The sequence below is a fragment of the Heloderma suspectum genome, chromosome 4 (assembly GCF_057233095.1).
Source record: "Heloderma suspectum isolate Gila_16-S chromosome 4, 16-S_ref, whole genome shotgun sequence".
Classification (NCBI taxonomy): domain Eukaryota; kingdom Metazoa; phylum Chordata; class Lepidosauria; order Squamata; family Helodermatidae; genus Heloderma; species Heloderma suspectum.
The window spans coordinates 18,845,554-18,864,286 of NC_139461.1; the positions used below are offsets into that span (position 1 = coordinate 18,845,554).

Genomic DNA, 18,733 nt, shown 5'->3' on the forward strand with positions numbered 1-18,733 from the left:
GCTGTGCCCTGATGCCCCATGAGAAAAGGGTGGACTTTTGCCTCCTAGCCCTTAAGTTCAGAGGCTTCCTGCCTTTACCCTCCAAACGGAGATCAATTGATTCACTAAGGCTGCCCAAGTAGGCAGCTCTCTTAAGTTTCCCTCATTAGGCTCATGCAATTAGCATCTGTAAGCGTCATTAGGTTGAATGGAAATAAAGCCTTGGAAAAGAGCCCTATCGTCTGTGTGTTGATTCTGGGTACTTGAGGATTTCAGAAGGCAGCAAGGGTGCTCCTGACACCATCATTCCAAAATGGTTGGTCCTGGACCTTCTCCTCCCCTGACATCACCCCCCTGGCCCTTGGCCACTGACTCCAAAGCAGCCATTGTGAAGATATGAAACTGAGAAGGTGTGCGAAGCTGTGGTTGAAGAAATGAACGTGCTTCTCTGTGCCTCTGTAACTGCACAGCTGCAAAGGAACGGGGAGGAGTGAAGGGTCATCACAGAGTGACACAAGCACTAGGCACACCTACCACATGCCCACTACAAAATGTGAAGTCGGTTCAAGGAAGGGACAGCTTGCAACCATGAGAAACCCGCAGCAAACCAAAAACTTCACAGCAAAACTCCTCTTTGGAAATCCGCATTTTCTGGGTGAAAACCACGGTTTGGCTGCAAAGTGGCGATTGCGTCATATGTCCCAAAGGACCTTGAATCACAGTAGCCCGGGAGTAAATGGCTCATGTAGATGGGGCCTGAGACGCTTCAGTGCATCTCTCCGAACTATTTATTTTATTATAAAACTATACAGTATAGAAAACCTAAAGCAGGAATTTAGACTGGCACAATAGAAAATAACCAAACACTTAGTTTGTTTTACTATGGAGTCCTGGAGAAGATGGCACAACACTTCGAATATAGCCTGAAAAATGCATTGTTTGTATTAGCTGAATGCAAGTGCTCCAAACACTTATAACACTGTTTGAAGTGATTAGCACTCAGTAGCACTCTGCTATCAGCGTCATATATATTCATAGCAATCTGTATTCTCCAAGCCCTTGGCCAAAATGGCACCAAAATGGTACCACAAGAGGGAGGCGCCAGCATGTTCGGGGACAACCCAAAGTTTGGAGAAGTACAAAAAATCTTTAGGGAAAAACCTTCTAGGGGGGAAATTCTCCCCCCATACACACACACACATACACACACACACACACAGCCCAGTGAGAACTGAGCATGCTCAGTGCATGCAGAATGCTGACTGACTATTGGAGGAAGAACAAAAAAGTGGAGGAAAGGGAGCATGAAACTGAGTGGAGTGGCTGGAACTCTGAAGAACACCTCTCCATGCTGCAATATTTTGTTGCAAGTCCCACCACTGGCAAAGTGTTACTGTTGGAAAATGTGCTAAAGACACAGCACCGTGCATGCAGACTGGGATGCGTGAAACAACCATTCCCAGCTTTGCAAACACAAAGTTCTGTGAACTCACCAAACGTCCCTTTCCACAACCGGCAAACAGGAATGTGCCAGCTATGCAGATGCGCATGATCATCTGGATTGCAGAAAACCAGCCTGTCCTGAATTTCCCCTTTTCTTCTTAAGTCCCTTTCACTCTTCATATTTATGCATAATCCAAGGTGTGTGTGTGTGTGTGTGTGTGTGTGTGAGTGGCATGGAGCAGGGGTGGGGAGGATTTTCATCAGGGAGAAAAGAGTGAAAACCCCTTCCTGTGCACCATGGTCCCAATGAAAATATTCCTCTCCTTCATGCCTGCTATTATTATTTTTTAAAGACAGCAGCAACTGATGTGTTTAGGGCAGGGGTGCGTGACTAGTGGCCCTCTTGATGTTTTGGCCTGTGACTTCCATCAGCCCTAGCCAGCATAGCCTATGATGAGGGATCATGGGAGTTGTAGGCAAAACATCTGGAGGGCCCCAAGTTGCCCACTCCTGGTTTAGGGTCCTGTGTCGTTGGACCCTAAATTTTTGTCACAACATATCTCTTCCAATTAAGACTTAAATGATGGACATTGCTGAGTGAAACTAGGGGCATTCTACATTTTCCAGGTGGGACAAGCATGGCACAGTCCTCTTGGGACTGTACCACTTTTTCAGAGAGTAAATAGGGGATTGTATATCTGAATGCTCCCTTAGGCCAACAACTCTTTGCCTGTGGGAAGATGACATCTCAGGGTGAAGGTTCTGTCTTAGTTTTCTAAATTCAGAGACTGGTTTCCTTAAAAAAAATGTGGCACAGCATTCAAACTTAAGAACATAAGAACAGCCCTGTTGGATCACACCAAGGGTCCATCTAGTCCAGCATTCTGTCCACACAGTGGCCAACCAGCTGCCCACAGGAAGCCCACAAGCAGGACATGAGTTCAGCAGCACCCTCTCACCCATGTTCCCCAGCAACTGGCTCACTGCCTCTGGTACTGGAGGTAGTACATAGCCATGGGGGCTAGTAGCCATTGATGGCCTTCTGTTCTATGATTTTGTCCAATCCCCTTTTAAAACCATCCAAATCGGTGGCCATCACTACGTCTTGAGGAAGTGAATTCCGTAGTTTGTGCTCTCTTGTGTTCACCTGCAAATTTTAGGGATGGACGAAAGTCCCTTACCTGGTCCCGCAGCTTTTTTCGGGGGGGGGGAGGCGCTCTGTTTCTCCCCCCGAAATCCTTGGTGGGTGGGGAGGTGCCCCGTCCCTCCCCACCAAAATTCTGGCCGGGGGGGAGGCGCCCCATCCCTCCCTGCCGAAATTCTGGCCAGGGGGGAGCGCCCTGCCTCTCCGGCCGCGAAAGAAAAAAGTAAAGTAAAAAAAGAAAAAAAACGTGATAGGCATAGGCTACGTAAAGATTTAGCTAGATTTTCAAAAAACGCCATGATAGGCTACGTAAATCTTTATGTAGCCTATCACGGCTGACTTTGGGGAAAAAAATAAAGCGTGTACGCAAATGGCGGCACCCATGGGCGCCGCCATTTGCGTTCCTTATTTTGACACTTGCGTTCCTTATTTTGGCTATTTGCGTTGCCCTTATTTTCGCCGTAATCTACGTCAATCTTTACGTAGACTATCCGTGCCAAAATAAGGAACGCAAATGGCGGCGCCCATGGGCACCGCCATTTGCGTACGCGCTTTTTTTCCCCCCCCCAAAGTCAGCCGTCATAGGCTATGTAAACATTTACGTAGCCTATCATGGTGTTTTTTGAAAATCTAGCCGTGATAGGCTACGTAAATCTTTACGTAGCCTATCACGTTGTGTGGTTTTTTTTTAACTTTACTTGGAAATGGCGGCGGCGGCAGCCGGTCGGAAGACTGGCCACTGCTGCCGCCGAACCGCCGCCGAACCACCGCCAGGGCCCGCCACCACGAGGGACATTCACACGAGGTAAGTCCCATCCCGGGGGGGGGCGGGGGGCGGACCGTTTCTCCACCAATTTCGGGGGGCCGAATGCGTTGGCATTCCGCCTCCCGGAGATTCATGGAGAAATTCTCCGACATCCCTACCTGCAATGCAGAAGCTTTACTGTCTGTCTGCGAGGGCTGTGCCATGTGTGTCTTCTGAGTGCACAGAATGGCTCCAATGGAGCAACCGAACTGCTCTGATTTAGGAGTTTTGTAATAACGAGTCAGGAAAACTTCCCCCTGGTATTAAGAAACAGCTTTTAAACTGTGGAACCCCAGAAGTCTGCTCAGCTTATTGCTGGCAAAACCTATTTTTATTCTTGGCTCGGGCTCTTCTGATGTAGCAAATTCTGCATTTAACTTCCTCTCTAGCACAGTGTACTGAGCACTGCTGAACCGAGGCTGCTTGCCTCGTTGAACTTAAGCAACAGCTGCTCCATACCTTCTACCCAACTCAGTCGACGACTGTGTGAAAACCACATACAGGCACAGTGGGCTGCACATCTAATAGTGTGGGCAGCACTCTCTCATCGCACACTTTCCAAAATAGGTTGGCCGCCACTAAGCTAGTTCAAAACAAGTCTGTCACATCAGCTCACTCTGCATTAAAAGTCACGTCCAGACACGCCTCTGGAGCTGCATCTTGCACTCTCCTGCTACTTGGGAGCAAGTCCTATAGCAGGGGTGGAGAATCTCAGCCGCAGGGGCCACATCCAGCCCTCTTGGGTTCCCCAGAGGGCCACTCCCCCTTATCTTGGCCCCACACCCTTTCTCTGCCCCCCTCCCCACAACTGATTATGTGATGCTTTCCTGGCTTTTGTGCAGTCCCCCCGCCCCATTCTAAAAGATTGAAATACCTCTCCTAAGGCTTAGTTTCTGGCAGTAAGAGCTGTATGCTAAACGATACTGATATTTTTGGGATTTGTGGCTCTGCAACAGTGCCAATGGGGACCAGAAAAAACAGCTGTAAGGCTGGAAACCAATGTCAAAAAAGAAACAGCTGCACCAATTTAATTCCCAACGTGCTTCAACACTTGGTTTTTATAAGGGAAAAACTCTTGGATATTTTCTTGGCGGATTCCCTCTCCCTTGCTTCTTCCAGAGAAGTCCAACACCTTACAGAGTTCAATGCGATTGGTGAGTAATCATCGAACACCAGGCTCTGTTTGGCAACTTCAAATTCTCCCATCTGGCTTTTCTTCTTAGGGCGCAATCCTATGCATGTTTAGACAGGAAAAAGGCCCTGAACTCCCAGCATACCCCAGCCAGCCATGCTGGCCAGGGCATGCTGGGAGGTGTAGGACTTTTTTCTGTCTAAACATGCATAGGATTGCACCTTTAGAAGCATTTCAGGGTTCAATGCAACAAAATAGTTCTATCGTACTTCTCACTGCCCTCGCCCCCACAAGCAGCAAGATGTTCTAGCAGCAGTGCTACAGGGTCGACTGAAGGTGTCTTGTTGGCGATGTTTGCTTTATTTACAGCAGGGTTGCGGAGATTCCTTGGGTTCGTCCAGGGGGCAGAAGCCCTCCAGAGGAGGCCCCGCTGTTATGTTATCTCCAATCTGAGATACAGATATACAAGGTGAGCCTCTTTGAAGCCAGCAGATTCCAGAAAGCACACAAGAGATCTGCAAAGAGCAACGTGAGCAGCCCCATTCCCATACACCTACATCTTCAGTTTCCACTAATTCCAGCTAGAAACTTTCCTATCTGCCCCCACCAATTCAAACTACAAAACTGCCTTACTTTGAGCATTTCTACACCAGCCTAAAATCCCACATTTAAAAGGGGGCTTTCTGCTTCCATTTTAAATGCAGGATCACAATGGACTCCCTTTACACATGCTTCCTTTCCCCCCTCCCCTTCCCCCCCCCTTCTCCCCCTTATCAGAGTCTTCCATATGTTTCATTGATCTCGCTCCTCTTCTTGCAGCTTTTCCTTTTTTGTGGAGGGAACCCAAGTGGAACACAAGCGGGGTAATTTGTTAGCTCATTATCTCTGATCTATTTAAAAACTTAATAAAGGTCATTTAGTGCGGGAGATGCCCTGGGGGATCACAATGTCATCCAAAGGCCCAGCAAACTTCGGTGAGGGAGCAGTCTCAATAGCAGGATAAAAGTGCCGTGTGAAGAAGCCCTTTGTTTCCCCCACCCTGCAAGAACACTGGTCTCAGACTCTGCCCACTGCAGGTAGATTGCACTTTCAGGAGAACATCCTCCATCATCATCTTTTTTTAAAAAAAATTGTCACTCTTCCTCCAAAGAGCTCAGAGCAGCCCATATGGTTTGCCCCATTTCATCCTCACGACAACCCTGTGAGATGGGTTAGGCAGAGAGAGAAAGTCACAGGGCCAAGGTCACCCAGTGAGCTTGACAGCTGAATAGGGATTTGAACCTGGGTCTCTCAGGTCCTAGACCAACATGCTAGCCACTCTACCACACTGTCTCTTTGGCCAAGTCTCTGATGTTTGGCAAAACCATAGTGGGAAACCCATTCACAGCCTTTGGAAAGCCAAAATCCATGACAATATGAACAGGTCATCAACCCACTTTTTCGTCCTTTAATGTGCTGAATTATTATTTTTTTTAAGTCACACTGACATAGCCTAATTCTTAGTCTTTTATGATCAGCTCCAAAGACTACACAACCCCCATTTTTTAAATTTCTTTTACTTCTACCAATCCTAGAAAAGTGTATACTTGATAAAAATGGAATGGCCTGCCCGTTATGTTAACAGACCAAATGGAGAACATTAAATACATTCCATGCAGAGGAGGTGATTTGATGTGTGTGTGGGGGGGGGGGGTTTAAAATAATAAAAAAAAAGTGCTGCATTTTATTCCTTATCCATTTTCTTGAGGGACTTTTCCAGCTAAGGTGACATAAATAAAACATCCTCTCTGTTACTAGTGGGATGCACACACACACACACACACACACACACACACACACCCCTGGATAGCTCAGCATGCCTTTGTTTAGCATGATTTTGGGCTTTTTCCTGCCAGTAACTGGAGTGAATCATCAGCCCTTGCAAGTCTTAACCTTGTGTCTGCAGCCCAGACACTCCTTGAAACCTGAGGCAATGTGGTGCAAGGCCATCTTAAAGTCCTGCAGGATGTGGTGATTCAAAGCCCCATGACTGACAAAAGGTACATGAACTGGAGTGGCCTGAAGACAGTTCACAAGTCCCAAAACCACCTCTGCACATCTCGCATTGTCTTCAGCTATGCATACCTGTCAGTTCGCATAGAAGAGAGGTTGGCAGAGGGTAGATCTATGATCTACTGATAGATCCCTGTATGGTTTGTCCCAGCTTTCCCCAACCTGGTGCCCTCCAGATGTGTTTCCCTACAATTCCCAGCACCACCCAGCCAGGTGTAGTCCAAAACATCTGGAGGACACCAGGTTTGAGAAGGCTAGTTTGACCTAATTCAGTCTTCCCCACCCTGGTGCCCTCTAGATATTTTGGGCCACAACTCCCAGAATTCCTGATCCTTGGCCATGCTGACTGGGGCTGATGGGAGTTGAAGTCCAAAACATCTGGAGGATGTTTTGGACTTCTCCAGGTTGGATTCTCCAGGTTGGGGGAGACTCATAGAACAGTAGGGTTGGAAGGTGCCTATAAGACCATCAAGTCCAACCCCCTTCTCAATGCAGGAGGGGAGGGGAAGCTGTTGTAATTATTTCATAATAGCAACAACAAAACACACACACAGTAAATTATTTGCTATCAGGCCAGGTAAGGTTTCGGTACTAGCGTACAAACGGGGCCGCGGTGGCTTAGTGGGTAAGACACTGAACTGCAGACTGGAAGGTCGGCAGGTCAGCAGTTCGAGACCCGAGTGCTGCTTGACGGAGTGAGCTCCCATCTTCAGTCCCAGCTTCTGCCAACCTAGCAGTTCGAAAGCAAGAAATTGCAAGTAGATAAATAGGTACCGCCTCGGCGGGAAAGGTAACAGCGTTCCGTGCACCTCGGTGTTCAGTCATGCCGGCCACATGACCACGGAAGCGTCTTTGGACAGCGCTGGCTCTTCGGCTTAGAAACGGGGATGAGCACCGCACCCTAGAGTCGGACACGACTGGTTGGGGACACCTTTACCTTTACTTTACTAGCGTACAAAGCCTTAAACAACTTGGGACCAGGATACCTGAGAGAGTGCCTTCTCCCTTACCAACCTGTCCGTTAACTGAGATCATCAGAGGGCATGTTTGTAGTGGTTCCACATGGACCTATGGCCTGACTGTAATCCACCCAGTGAAGCAGTGATGAAAGTAGTTAAAAGGTGACTTTTCTTTCTTTCCTTTCTTTCTTTCTTTCTTTCTTTCTCTGTAGAACCTCTGTGGTCCACGGGGTTGGTTACCTACACAAAGCAAGAATGTTCTCTTACCAGATAAAGTATAGCATGTCTGTGTTAAGGAGCCACTCTTGCATACGAACATAAAAAGTTAGTTGCTGGATCAGACCAAGGTTATCTAAGTATAGCATTCTTTGTAAGGCTGTTAAGCAGGGCTAGCTCCAAGCTGTGGGAGGACTTTGACATGATGCCATTCAGCCTCCCCCCACCAGGCAGTGAAGTGCCAAGGGGCTAGGGAGGGGGCAATTCTCCCCAAGGGGCAATTCCGCTGCCATCCCTAGAAAGGGCCAGTGTTGGTGGTGGTGTCAGTGATGCAGTAGCAGGTCAAGCGTCAACAGTGGGCCCTCTTTGGATACTGGGACCTCTGCAGTTGCCCAAGAATGCTGACCCCTCCCCCTAATACTGGTCCTTTCTGTTAGCAGCCAGTAAATACTAGGTGGTCCAGTGGAGATTCCCCAGTTGTCTTCTGGTGGATGGTGCTCTATTGTCTGCCCACCTCTGAATTAGGAGATAAGTAAATAGCAAGCAAGCAACACATTATAAGACTAACACTAATCTCATTTCCCCATATTGGAGAAAGAAAGAAAGAAAGAAAGAAAGAAAGAAAGAAAGAAAGAAAGAAAGAGAGAGACAGACAGACAGTTTAATCCTAGTTGGTTACTACAGTCTTAGTGAAGTTCCTATGATTTTATTTTTTATTCCCTTCTAAGAGTTGCCCACCATTTGTACATTCCTTAGCAACCTTAACCTCTTATTGATTTCATCAGCAGCTAATGCTACACATGCAAGATCACACACATACTCCATGTTAGTTAATATGCAAGAACTACCACATCCTCATTATAAGAACATAAGAAGAAACATGCTGGATCAGACCAAGGGTCCATCTTATCTAGCATCCTGTTCACACAGTGGCCAACCAGCTACCCACAGGAAACCCACAAGCAGGACATGAGTGCAACAGCACCCCCCTGCCCATGTTTCCCAGCAACTGGTGCACATAGGCATACTGCCTCTGATACTGGAGGTGGCACAGAGCCTTCAGGACTAGTAGTCATTGATGGCCTTACCCTCCAATCCCCTTTTAAATCCATCCAAATTGGTGGCCATCACTACATCTTGTGGAAGTGAATTCCATAGTTGAACTATGGGCTGTGTGAAGAATTCCTTCCTTTTATCTGTCCTGAATCTCCCACACATCACGTTCATGGGATGACCCCATTGGGTTCTAGTATTATGAGAGATGAGGGAAAATGTCTCCCTATCCACTTTCTCCACACCATGCATAATTTTATACACCTCTGTCATGTCTCCCCTTACTCGCCTTATTCATTCCATATTTACAATCAAGTATAGTGGGTTAGAATTCCCATTTCCTGTGCCTGTAACTGAATAGACTGTGAGCAATTAAAGGATGTTGGAAGGTGATAACTAACCTGCATTAAGTAATCTTAAGTATGCATCCTTTTTCCTTCTTTTTTTACCTACTCATTCAAATGCAGTTTCCAAAAGAAAAGATTCCAGTCAACTCTAAGCCCAAAGCAGCACCTGCAGACAAACCCCTGATCCCATGTTCCCTTAAATGGAAAGAGAAGTCTCCATTCATCCAATGACAAATGTCTCTTCCTAAATACAGAGCATATAAACACATTAATCAAATTAACCTTAAAAGTGGTGTTTTTATTGCTGTGTATGGGGTGATTATATTTTGACTCCAGAAAAAGTGCATGAGTTCTGGATTAAGGGCATGGGATTACATCCTTTGTTGATGAGGATCCAGGGATCAGGTGATAAAGCTAGTTTCTTTGTATTAGTATACATGTATGTAGCCAGTGAAACTGTGTGCTCAGCATTGATCGAATGCAACCTAGTAACCAAACAGACTAAAGCAGGGGTGGGATGACTTTGGGCTTGTGGGATCTACTTTGTTTTGTTTTTTACTAGAGTCCAGAAGTCCACTAAACAAAGCCAGGGACATGTGTGTGTGGCGGGGTGGGAGTGGGGGTGGAGTCGATTACCTACTGCATCCCATGAACTGTGTATACAAATACAAATCTACATTTGAGTTACCATAGATCAGGGGATTTTCAGACAAAACTCCCAATGTGACCAGTTGAGTGAGTAGACTCACAAAAACCTTGTCAAAGGGAGCCAATTAATTAGACTAGCTGCCAGCAGTTGGAGCCCCAGGCGAACCATGCAGTTGGTGCTCCCACCCCCCAAACCCCCAGGCAGAAACTGGGAAACATTTTTTTTTAAAACTAAGCACTATATCAGCACAGGGGGTCTGATAAAATCAACAAAGGAGAAGAGCAGAGCTGTCTGCTCTGCAAAGGAACAGAAGTCCCATCCACATTGCCCAAGGGAGGTCCCTGGAAGAAGAGTCCTGGTTGCATCCTTGGGGTGACAGGGCCACAAGGACAAGGCGCTGCCAGCCCCTAGGCTCAGCCCTCCAAGGGCGAAGGAAGTGGCTGCTCTCAGGGGCCTCTCACTCCCTGCCTCCAACTGGGAGCAGCAACAGAGCAGGAGGATATCCCACGATGCCTGAGGAAGAACCCAGTCCCAAAGGCGGGCGGGCACCCACCATCCCCAGTCGGTCCCTCACTCACCTCCACAGCCTCAGTTGTATTCCCCCTGTACACACACAGAACTTGGAATAATGACATATTCGTTATTTGTATTTAAAAAAAAAATTATTTCCCCCCCTCAAATGTGGCACCCCTAGTTCGCCTATACGGACAGGCCGCCTTGCTCCCGTTCTACAGGTGAGGATCACTGAGGCTAAGGGATAAGCAATTGGTGCAAGGCCAACCACTGCAGAAGGTTTTGGTGTTGTTGTTTTCTAACTTTCACCTAGACTTGCTATTGTGGGAGTCATAAGCCCTTGCTAATCTACTGCAAAGCACTCAGATATCTACTAGTAGTTCCCAATCTATGTCCTGCCCACCCCGGACTAAAAGTCTGCATTTGATTTTGCGCACATATGCCCCTGACCCATGCATGTTTGGGAGCTGTGCTAAACAGGTAAAAGTTAGCTGGTCTGAAGGACAAAAGTCTGATGGGCACAATCCTATGCATGTTTAGAGAGACAAAAGGCCTACAACTGCCAGCGTTCCCCAGCCAGCTATGCTGGCTGGGGAATGCTGGGAGTTGTAAGCCTTTTCTCTGACTAAGCATGCATAGGATTGCGCCTTAAAAGACTTTAAGTCCTTCACCACCACCCCAACAGGGAAGTGAGCGACACCTTTATCTCCTGTAAATTCTTTCTTCACCTAGTCAGGAAAACCTGCCAGAAGCGGTTTGGTTTCCAAACTATAGGTGGGAAATTCTGCTGGGACGTGAGCAACCACAGGTGAGCCTCTGACTCAAGAATGAAAACAAGGGCTCTGAATGCAGCGACTGCATCTTTCGCCTGGCAGTTTTGATTAAATAACGACATGATTTCAATTCTGGTAATTGAGGCCAGCTTCCCCACGGCAAATCTGCAGTGGGTTTGCTAGAAGGACAATTGATCCAATGAGTGTATGTCAGCTGTCAGCTTGCCCAAAGGGGAAATCAACCGTGGTGATGCGGAGAGTAAGGAAGAGCAAGCTAGATAATACATAGGGGAACTGCAGTTTGTAATTTTTTTTCCAATAGCAGCTATGGGAAGGAGTGGGATTTGGATCAGGACAACAGTACTGGGGAGGGGTTTAACCCCCCCCCCAACACACACACACCATTCCCGATGAAAATCACCCCACCTCAGCTATTTGCTCCACAGGGGAAAACATGCAAGTACCCGTGGTGTAAAAATATGACTAAGTACAGAGGTCAGTGATTCGAAGCCCACCAAGTATTGTATTCATTTCATTTTTATCCTACTCTTCCTCGAAGGAGCTCAGGGTGATGTACATGGTGCCCGCACCTTCATCCTCACAGCAACCCTGTCAGGTAGGTTAGGTTGGGTGAAGGCGACTGGCCCAAGGTTACCTCATGGGCTTCCTGGTTGAGTTGGTCTTGTCCCAATGCTCAGCTTGCTTTAAAATGGATCCTTACTAAAAGCATCACACTTCAGTGACTGCCAATGGGAGCAGGAAACACATTCTTGAGGCTAATAGAGACTGTTCTCCTATAGCACTTTCCTGCCACAGTCCCAGTCAGCTGTAGCTCAGGGGTAGGATGCATGTACCAAAAGTCCCGGGTTCAATTTTGAGCAACTCCATATAGGAAAGGCTTCTTTCTCTCTGGAACCCTGGAGAGCTGCTGCTAGTCAATATTGAGCAGGGGCAGGCAAATAGTCCTCTGGAGATATTTTGGACAACAACTCCCATAATCCCTGATCACTGGCTATGCTGGCTGGGGCCAATGGGGGTTGTAGTCCAAAACATCTCAGTGGTGGCCCCCATTTATAGAACAATCTCCCCGACATTGTCCTCTCTTTTGGGTGCCTGGTTAAAACTGCCCTCTTCTCTCAGGCATTTGGCAACATATAATGGGTCTTTTTGATCAGGTCCTGGATTGTCCCTGGCTGATTGATTGTTTTAAATTGTTTTAGATATATGTGTATGCTGTCTGTTTTATGTCCTGATGTGAGTGGTTTTTATACTTTATATAATGTATTTTAATGGTTTTTAATTTTTGTGAACTGCCCAGAGAGCTTCAGCTATGAAATATAATATAGAAATATAATAAATGAAATGAACATCTGGAGGACTACCTATGTCGTAGACAAGACTGAGCCAGATGGACCAATGGTCTGTCTCAGTATAAAGCACCTACCTACGTTCTCAATGGGGCTGTTCACACAACATGCTAACCCACACTCAGTGGTTGAGTGTGGGTTGTTGTTGCACTGTAAGTTGTTTGTTGGCGTATGGGTTAGCCCAGGACATTTTCCTCAATGTGCCTTGTTAACCACCCTAAACAACCCAACAACAAACTATGGGTTCTCAAGGTGGCTTGTTCAAGAAAAAATAAGCCACACTGCATGATTAATAAGCCACCCTGTGGAAAACGTCCTGGGTTCAGACAACATGCTAACCCATAGTTCAAGAAACAACCCCGGATTCAACAACAACCCACACTCAACCTCTGACCCTGTTCACCTGTACCAGGAAGCCATGATAGTTAGAGAATTTGCACTAACCATGGTGGCTTAGCATGTTGTGTGACGGGAGGAAAACCTGCCAACCATGGTTACAAAACCACTCCAGCTAACCACCCCACTGGAGCAGGGATAAGGGCCTCCAGGATGGCTTACCATAACATGATTCTTGCTCTCCAGTGGTTAAAATGGGCTCCAGGTGGTTTCTAGGCTGTGATCATAGAGACAGCGCCCTAGAGTGTCCCGCACTTCCGGCAATGCTGTAGCCAGTGTAGGTTTTCTCTATGGTCACTGGAGCACTGCAATGGATAGAGCAGCCAGCTCATGTGTTTTCGCAGTCTGAGGGCCACTGGGATCACCAGCAACAGCAGGAGGGTGGTTTAAGGATGGCGGAGAATTTCTCCACGAATCTCCAGGAGGCCAAATGAGTTGGCAAAAAATTGGTGGTGAAATTCTCCGCCGGCCCCCCGCCCCCCCCCTCAGGATGGGACTTACCTCATGTGAATGTCCCTCTCGGCGGCTGGTCCCGGCGGTGGTTCGGTGGCGTTTTGGCGGGGGCAGCGGCGGCGGCCGGTCTTCTGACTGGCTGCCGCCACTGCCATTGCAAAATAAAAAAGGTAAGTTAAAAAAAAAACCACACACACACCCGTGATAGGCTACGTAACGATTTACGTAGCCTATCACGGCTAGATTTCCAAAGTCAGCCATGATAGGCTACGTAAATCGTCACGTAGCCTATCACGGGTGACTTTGGGAAAAAAAAAAAAGCACATACGCAAATGGCGGTGCCCATGGGGCGCCGCCATTTGCGTTCCTTAGTTTGGCACATCTAGTCTACGTAAAGATTTACGTAGACTATGGTGAAAATAAGGGCAACGCAAATAGCGTGCCCTTATTTTCGCCGTAGTCTACATAAATCTTTACGTAGACTAGACGTGCCAAACTAAGGAACGTAAATGGCGGCGCCCCATGGGCGCTTTTTCTTTTTTTTTCAAAGTCACCCGTGATAGGCTACGTGACGATTTACGTAGCCTATCATGGCTGACTTTGGAAATCTAGCCGTGATAGGCTACGTAAATCGTTACGTAGCCTATCACGGGTGTGGGTGTTTTTTTTTTTACTTTACTTTTTTTTTCGCGGCCAGGTAGATAGGGCGCTCCTCCCTGGCCTGAATTTCGGCGGCGAGGGATGGGGCGCCTCCCCCCCGGCCTAAATTTCAGCTGTGCAAGGCGGGGTGCCTCCCCCCCTCGCCTGAACTTCGGGGGGAGAACCAAAGCACCCCCCCACCGCGAAGCAAGCTGCAGGACCAGGTAAGTCCCTTTCATCCATCCCTAGGGTGGTTACAGTAATGATGGGGGGGGTGATGTTAAGGGAACCATGCTGCACCATATGGTTCCCAGTCATGTGACAGGTGCATGTGTCATGGTTTCATTACCCCCCCCCCCAGTTACCCTAACCACCCTCTCTCCATGCATGTCTGAACAAGGGCCACTGAGTGTGAGTTAGTGTGTTGTACAAACTCCGTCATAGACAAGGACCATGGATTGACTGGCCCAGTAGATGGGTCACTTGTAGGGATGAGTGAATCTGTCAGTTTCACTTTCTTCTGCATTCAGATTTTTTTTTTAATTGCAAGTTATTTCTTTCCTGAAGATGAAGAACTTCACACAGTTTTGTAAACTCTTATTAAAAAAAAAACTGAAACAAAATTCTCACCCATCAGGCACCAGCCAAATTCAACAAGTAAATCTGTTCCCAGCATGAAGAGGACCACGTTGAACCTTCCTTCCTGCATAGGCATTAAAGATGAGCAGCCTATAAGAAAAAAGAAGTGGCAACCCTAATTCTGCACTGACATGGGTGAATACACAAGAATTCAAACCCAGATTTTTAAGAGCAAAGCACTCAGCACCCTGAGCCTTGATTGAGGAAGGTTGGGTTTCTCCCATAGTCATTTAAAAAACAAACATTCAACTTCCCTTTTTCCTGAATATGGGGAACCTTTAGCAAATTTTGGTAAATTCTTATTAAAAATCCAAACTTAAACAAATTTTTCACCCATCCCTAGTCACTAAGGGAGGCTTGATGGATGAGGTTTTCCACAATTCCAGACGTTCACAGCTGGGCTAGCTAGATCCAGATCCAGCAAGTTTGTCTTGCATTCTTAGGGCTGATGATCAGCTGGCACATCGAAGCCACTAAAAACGGCTCCCGTATGGTGGTAGCCTTATCACGAAAAGAAACACTGATTCATAAATGGTGGTGTTTTCTGTAAGCATGAGCTAGGGTCACCACAAAAGGCTTGTGTTTCGCTTTGACATGGCTGAGCAGACATTTCTTTCAGTTTTTAACAAACCGCGTAGTAAAAACACAGTAATTGCAGCATGGTGAATAAATGGAAAACCCCAGAGTTGCTCATGCAGAGGCTAATCACATTGCTAGTGTTTGGATGTAAACAGTGTATAACAATATGACACATTTAAATAATACACATTATTCTAACTGTAAAAAAACTTACCTAGTTTTTTCTGTTTTTATGGAAGACTTTTGGCCTCCTTGCAGGTCATGATAGTGGCATATTTTAGAGCTTTTGCAGATTTTTTTTTTTTTGCATTGAAGTGAGGTCTCGTGGAAGTTTCATTAAACTGTTTCCCACTCACCTTTTTCATTGCTGTCACCACCTGTTTTATGGTCCATGCACTCACTGAGACTGTTTCTTTTGGGAATACTGGCTGTAGAAGGGGACCATTTATTTTACCCACAAGGCCACACAACAAGGGCAGAAAGCTCTGGGCAACTACCAGCAACCAACATCGCCCAAGAAAATCATGATAGTATGCTAAAGAATAAACAACTGCTTGCTGGTTTGTGCCCCTCCTCACACATACACACAAGATGGGGTAGCATTCCAGATGTTTTAGCCCAGAACTCCCATCAACCCTGACCATTGCCCATGCTGGTTGGGGCTGATGGAAGTTGTAGTCCAAAACATCTGGAGGACAATGATGTAGTATCATGATGAAGCCATATTAGGTTGAAGATAATGGGATGGATCCAGACTGTCACACTTTAGTCCCATTGGAAGCAATGGATATGTTACTCGCAGCTCACTTACATTCCATTGATTTCAATGGGACTAAAGCATGACTAACGTAATCTGGACCCATGGCTTCCTGATGACACTACATCACTGTGTGGTACTATCAAGAGTCACCTGGAGGGACAATACTGCCTCCCCCCCTCACTCTAGGGCAGGAATCCCCAACCTTTTGGGGTTGGCTGGCACATCTGGAATGTTGAGAGAGTGTCATGGGTGCTCTCACAAAATGACTGCCATGGGTCTTTGTTTCTTTGCTCATTCATAAAATGGCTGCCATGGTGGGCATGGATGGGCACAGAACACTCATTTCCCAGAAGCCGCACTGGTAAGACTAAAGGGAAAGTCACTTGCCCAAGAACCTAAGGCAGAGGTGGAGTCTGAGCTCTAAGGCACAAAAAACCACTGTTTTGAACCCAAATAATGCTGGCGCTAGAGTGGCAACCCTTCACTTTGCAGTATACTAGCCTGTGCTGCAGGCAATCTCCCAGGACCCTCTCCTCAGGAACAGTGGCCATCCTCTGCTTGGCCAGAGCTGGCAGAGCACGGGCAGTTGCTCTGGAGGAGAGGTGTCCTGGGAAACCAGAAGCACAGGCGATCTGCTGGGACATCTCTCCAGTCTCTGCAATGCCTGGTTCTGAGGAAGAAACCCATGGGCGAAAGGGGCAAGTGGAGGGGGGAGGGGCAAGAAACAACCGGAGGGGCAAGCAGGGGAGGCAAGTAGAGGGGGGAGGCAGGGGAGGTGAGCAGTGGGGGGGAGGCATGTGGAGGGTGTGGGAGAGGGAGTGGCGAAAGCAGGGAGGAGGAGGAGGCCTTCAGTGGCACCAGGTCCGAGCGCACCCAGAAGTGCGGCACCAGCCCTCGCTCTCCCCTCCTCTTTTCAAATCAAAAATTCTGGTACCTGAGCAAGGTCTGGGGATGGAACCTCTGGGTTTGGGGAGGAGTCCAAAGTGGGTGCAGTGTAGAGCAAGAGGTTGAAGCCAGCAGTTTTTGGCTGGTCCAGGGGCACATCCCAGTACAAAAGCTGGCTGTTCAACAGATAGTAGACACACACGGGTGCAAACCGCAAATCCATGCAACGCAGCAGCCCCGTAGTTCCCTGAGCTGACCAACAGGGCCAGAGTGTGGTTCCCTTCAGCTGCGCAGTCCTGGGGCAATTGGCAGTTGGAGATGAATGTTTTTTCTGGCTCCCTGCAACTGCTCCTTCATTGCCTGATGGATCTGTCCAGGTTGGTCTCCCCCTTGCCATTATGTTCTTCTTAGGAGGGAGGGGTTGCAACCTCCCAAAGGCTCTTCATCCCCTTGCTTGTGGCAGATGCCAGTGTGTTTCTTAATCCACACAGTCGTCCATCTGATGCAAGGATATCACATTTTCCCATCAATCAAACCATTTTATTTGTTGCTAGGAAATGCAGTGCTGCATGAGATGGACCAATGGTCTCAGAACAAGACAGCTTCTTATATACACAGAGTGCAGAAGCTCAGGTCCAGGGGCCAAAACCAGCCCTCTGGGATCCCAGTTTAGCTGTCTGAGGTTCCCCAGATGGCTAACGCCTCTTTCCTCCAATCACCAATTGTTTGGTGGTTTCTTGGTTTTTGTGCAGTTTTTTTCCCCATTTTAAAAGGTTAACATTAGAGCTGTGTGCAAACTAGGGATGTACAAATCCCACTCACCCATCCATTCCAGGGCATCAGCAGTGGGGGGGCGCTCTGTCCCTCCCCCTGGAATCCTCCCTGCGGTCGCCATTTGCGCCCCTGCTCTTTGCCGTGATAGGCTACATAAGTATTTATGCAGCTTGTCATGGCAAAAGGAAGCCACGCAAATGGCAGCTGCTATGACGGCCGCATTTGCGGCTGCAGCAACCCGGCAGCAGCCGGGAGACCAACCGGAGCCGCCGCATCCGCTGCCAGGTAAGCTCCTTTCCAGGTGAATTCCGTGGGGTGGCGGGGAGGCCATTCCACCACGGATTCCGTGGAGCTGGATTCTAAAGAATCTGGCCTCATTGGAGTCCGTGGCGGAATTCTCTGACATCCCTAGCACAAATGGCCTCTCAAAATTCTCCACCCTATTTGTGGACAAAGAAATTGGGGGGACAATTTCATTGAATTTCTCCTAGGGGAGGAGAAATTCTCCAACAGTTTCTCACCAACAGGACAGACTATTGGCAGGGGTTGTAGCGCAGGTTCTTTCTTTTTTCCTAAAGGTTTTTGGTTTATTGTACTGCTCCTGCAAGTCACAACAGCATCAACTATGGTGAGGCTTCCAATTTTCTGAGGCAGAATTTTTTATTTCTTTTGGTTTCTGAGCTTCCCTAATCACTGCGAGGTGGCCAAGGGCACTGTGTATGTTTTCTCTCTCTGTTAACACATCTTTCCATTGCTCTGCAGCCTCCTAGACTACCTGCCATTCCGGAACTGAAGAAGCCCCATGGGAGGAATTGCCTTATGATGTCTTCCTCATGCTTGCTTTAATTGAACTCTGGGAAGCCGAAGAGGCTACAGGCTGCCACAGAGATTACTGTACAATAACAGACAGGACACTCATGCACACTCCTCAGCCACCACGTAAGTAAGGTAAGCCCAAGAACCCCAGACCCAACCCATGAGAATTTCTCTGAAATTTCTCCTCCTTTGAATGTCTTTTTTGAAAGCAATTTCTTTTCTATGAAATTGAATGAGAACGGTTGAAGAAAATGTGGGAGAAATTTTTGGCACAGCACTAGTTAACAGTGCTAACTAATTAACTAGTTAACTTCTCCTAAGGCTTGGTTACTGGCAGTAACAGCTTTAAAATACAATATG

The 18,733-nt window shown here is 47.5% G+C and overlaps 1 protein-coding gene across 14 annotated transcripts in view; it reads left to right on the top strand.

Moving 5' to 3' along the window:
• NDRG1 (N-myc downstream regulated 1) overlaps positions 1–18,733 on the top strand; it is a 109,197-nt gene that overhangs the window by 25,763 nt on the left and 64,701 nt on the right. For 4 of the 14 annotated variants that reach the window (XM_084848779.1, XM_084848771.1, XM_084848776.1 and 1 more), the window contains one exon: positions 18,320–18,505. The gene's annotated coding sequence lies outside the window, so the exon portion shown is untranslated. Of the gene's footprint in view, positions 1–4,872; positions 4,973–14,557; positions 14,695–18,319; positions 18,506–18,733 lie in introns of all 14 variants that reach the window. The other 10 variants (XM_084848774.1, XM_084848780.1, XM_084848772.1 and 7 more) reach the window with 6 other exon arrangements.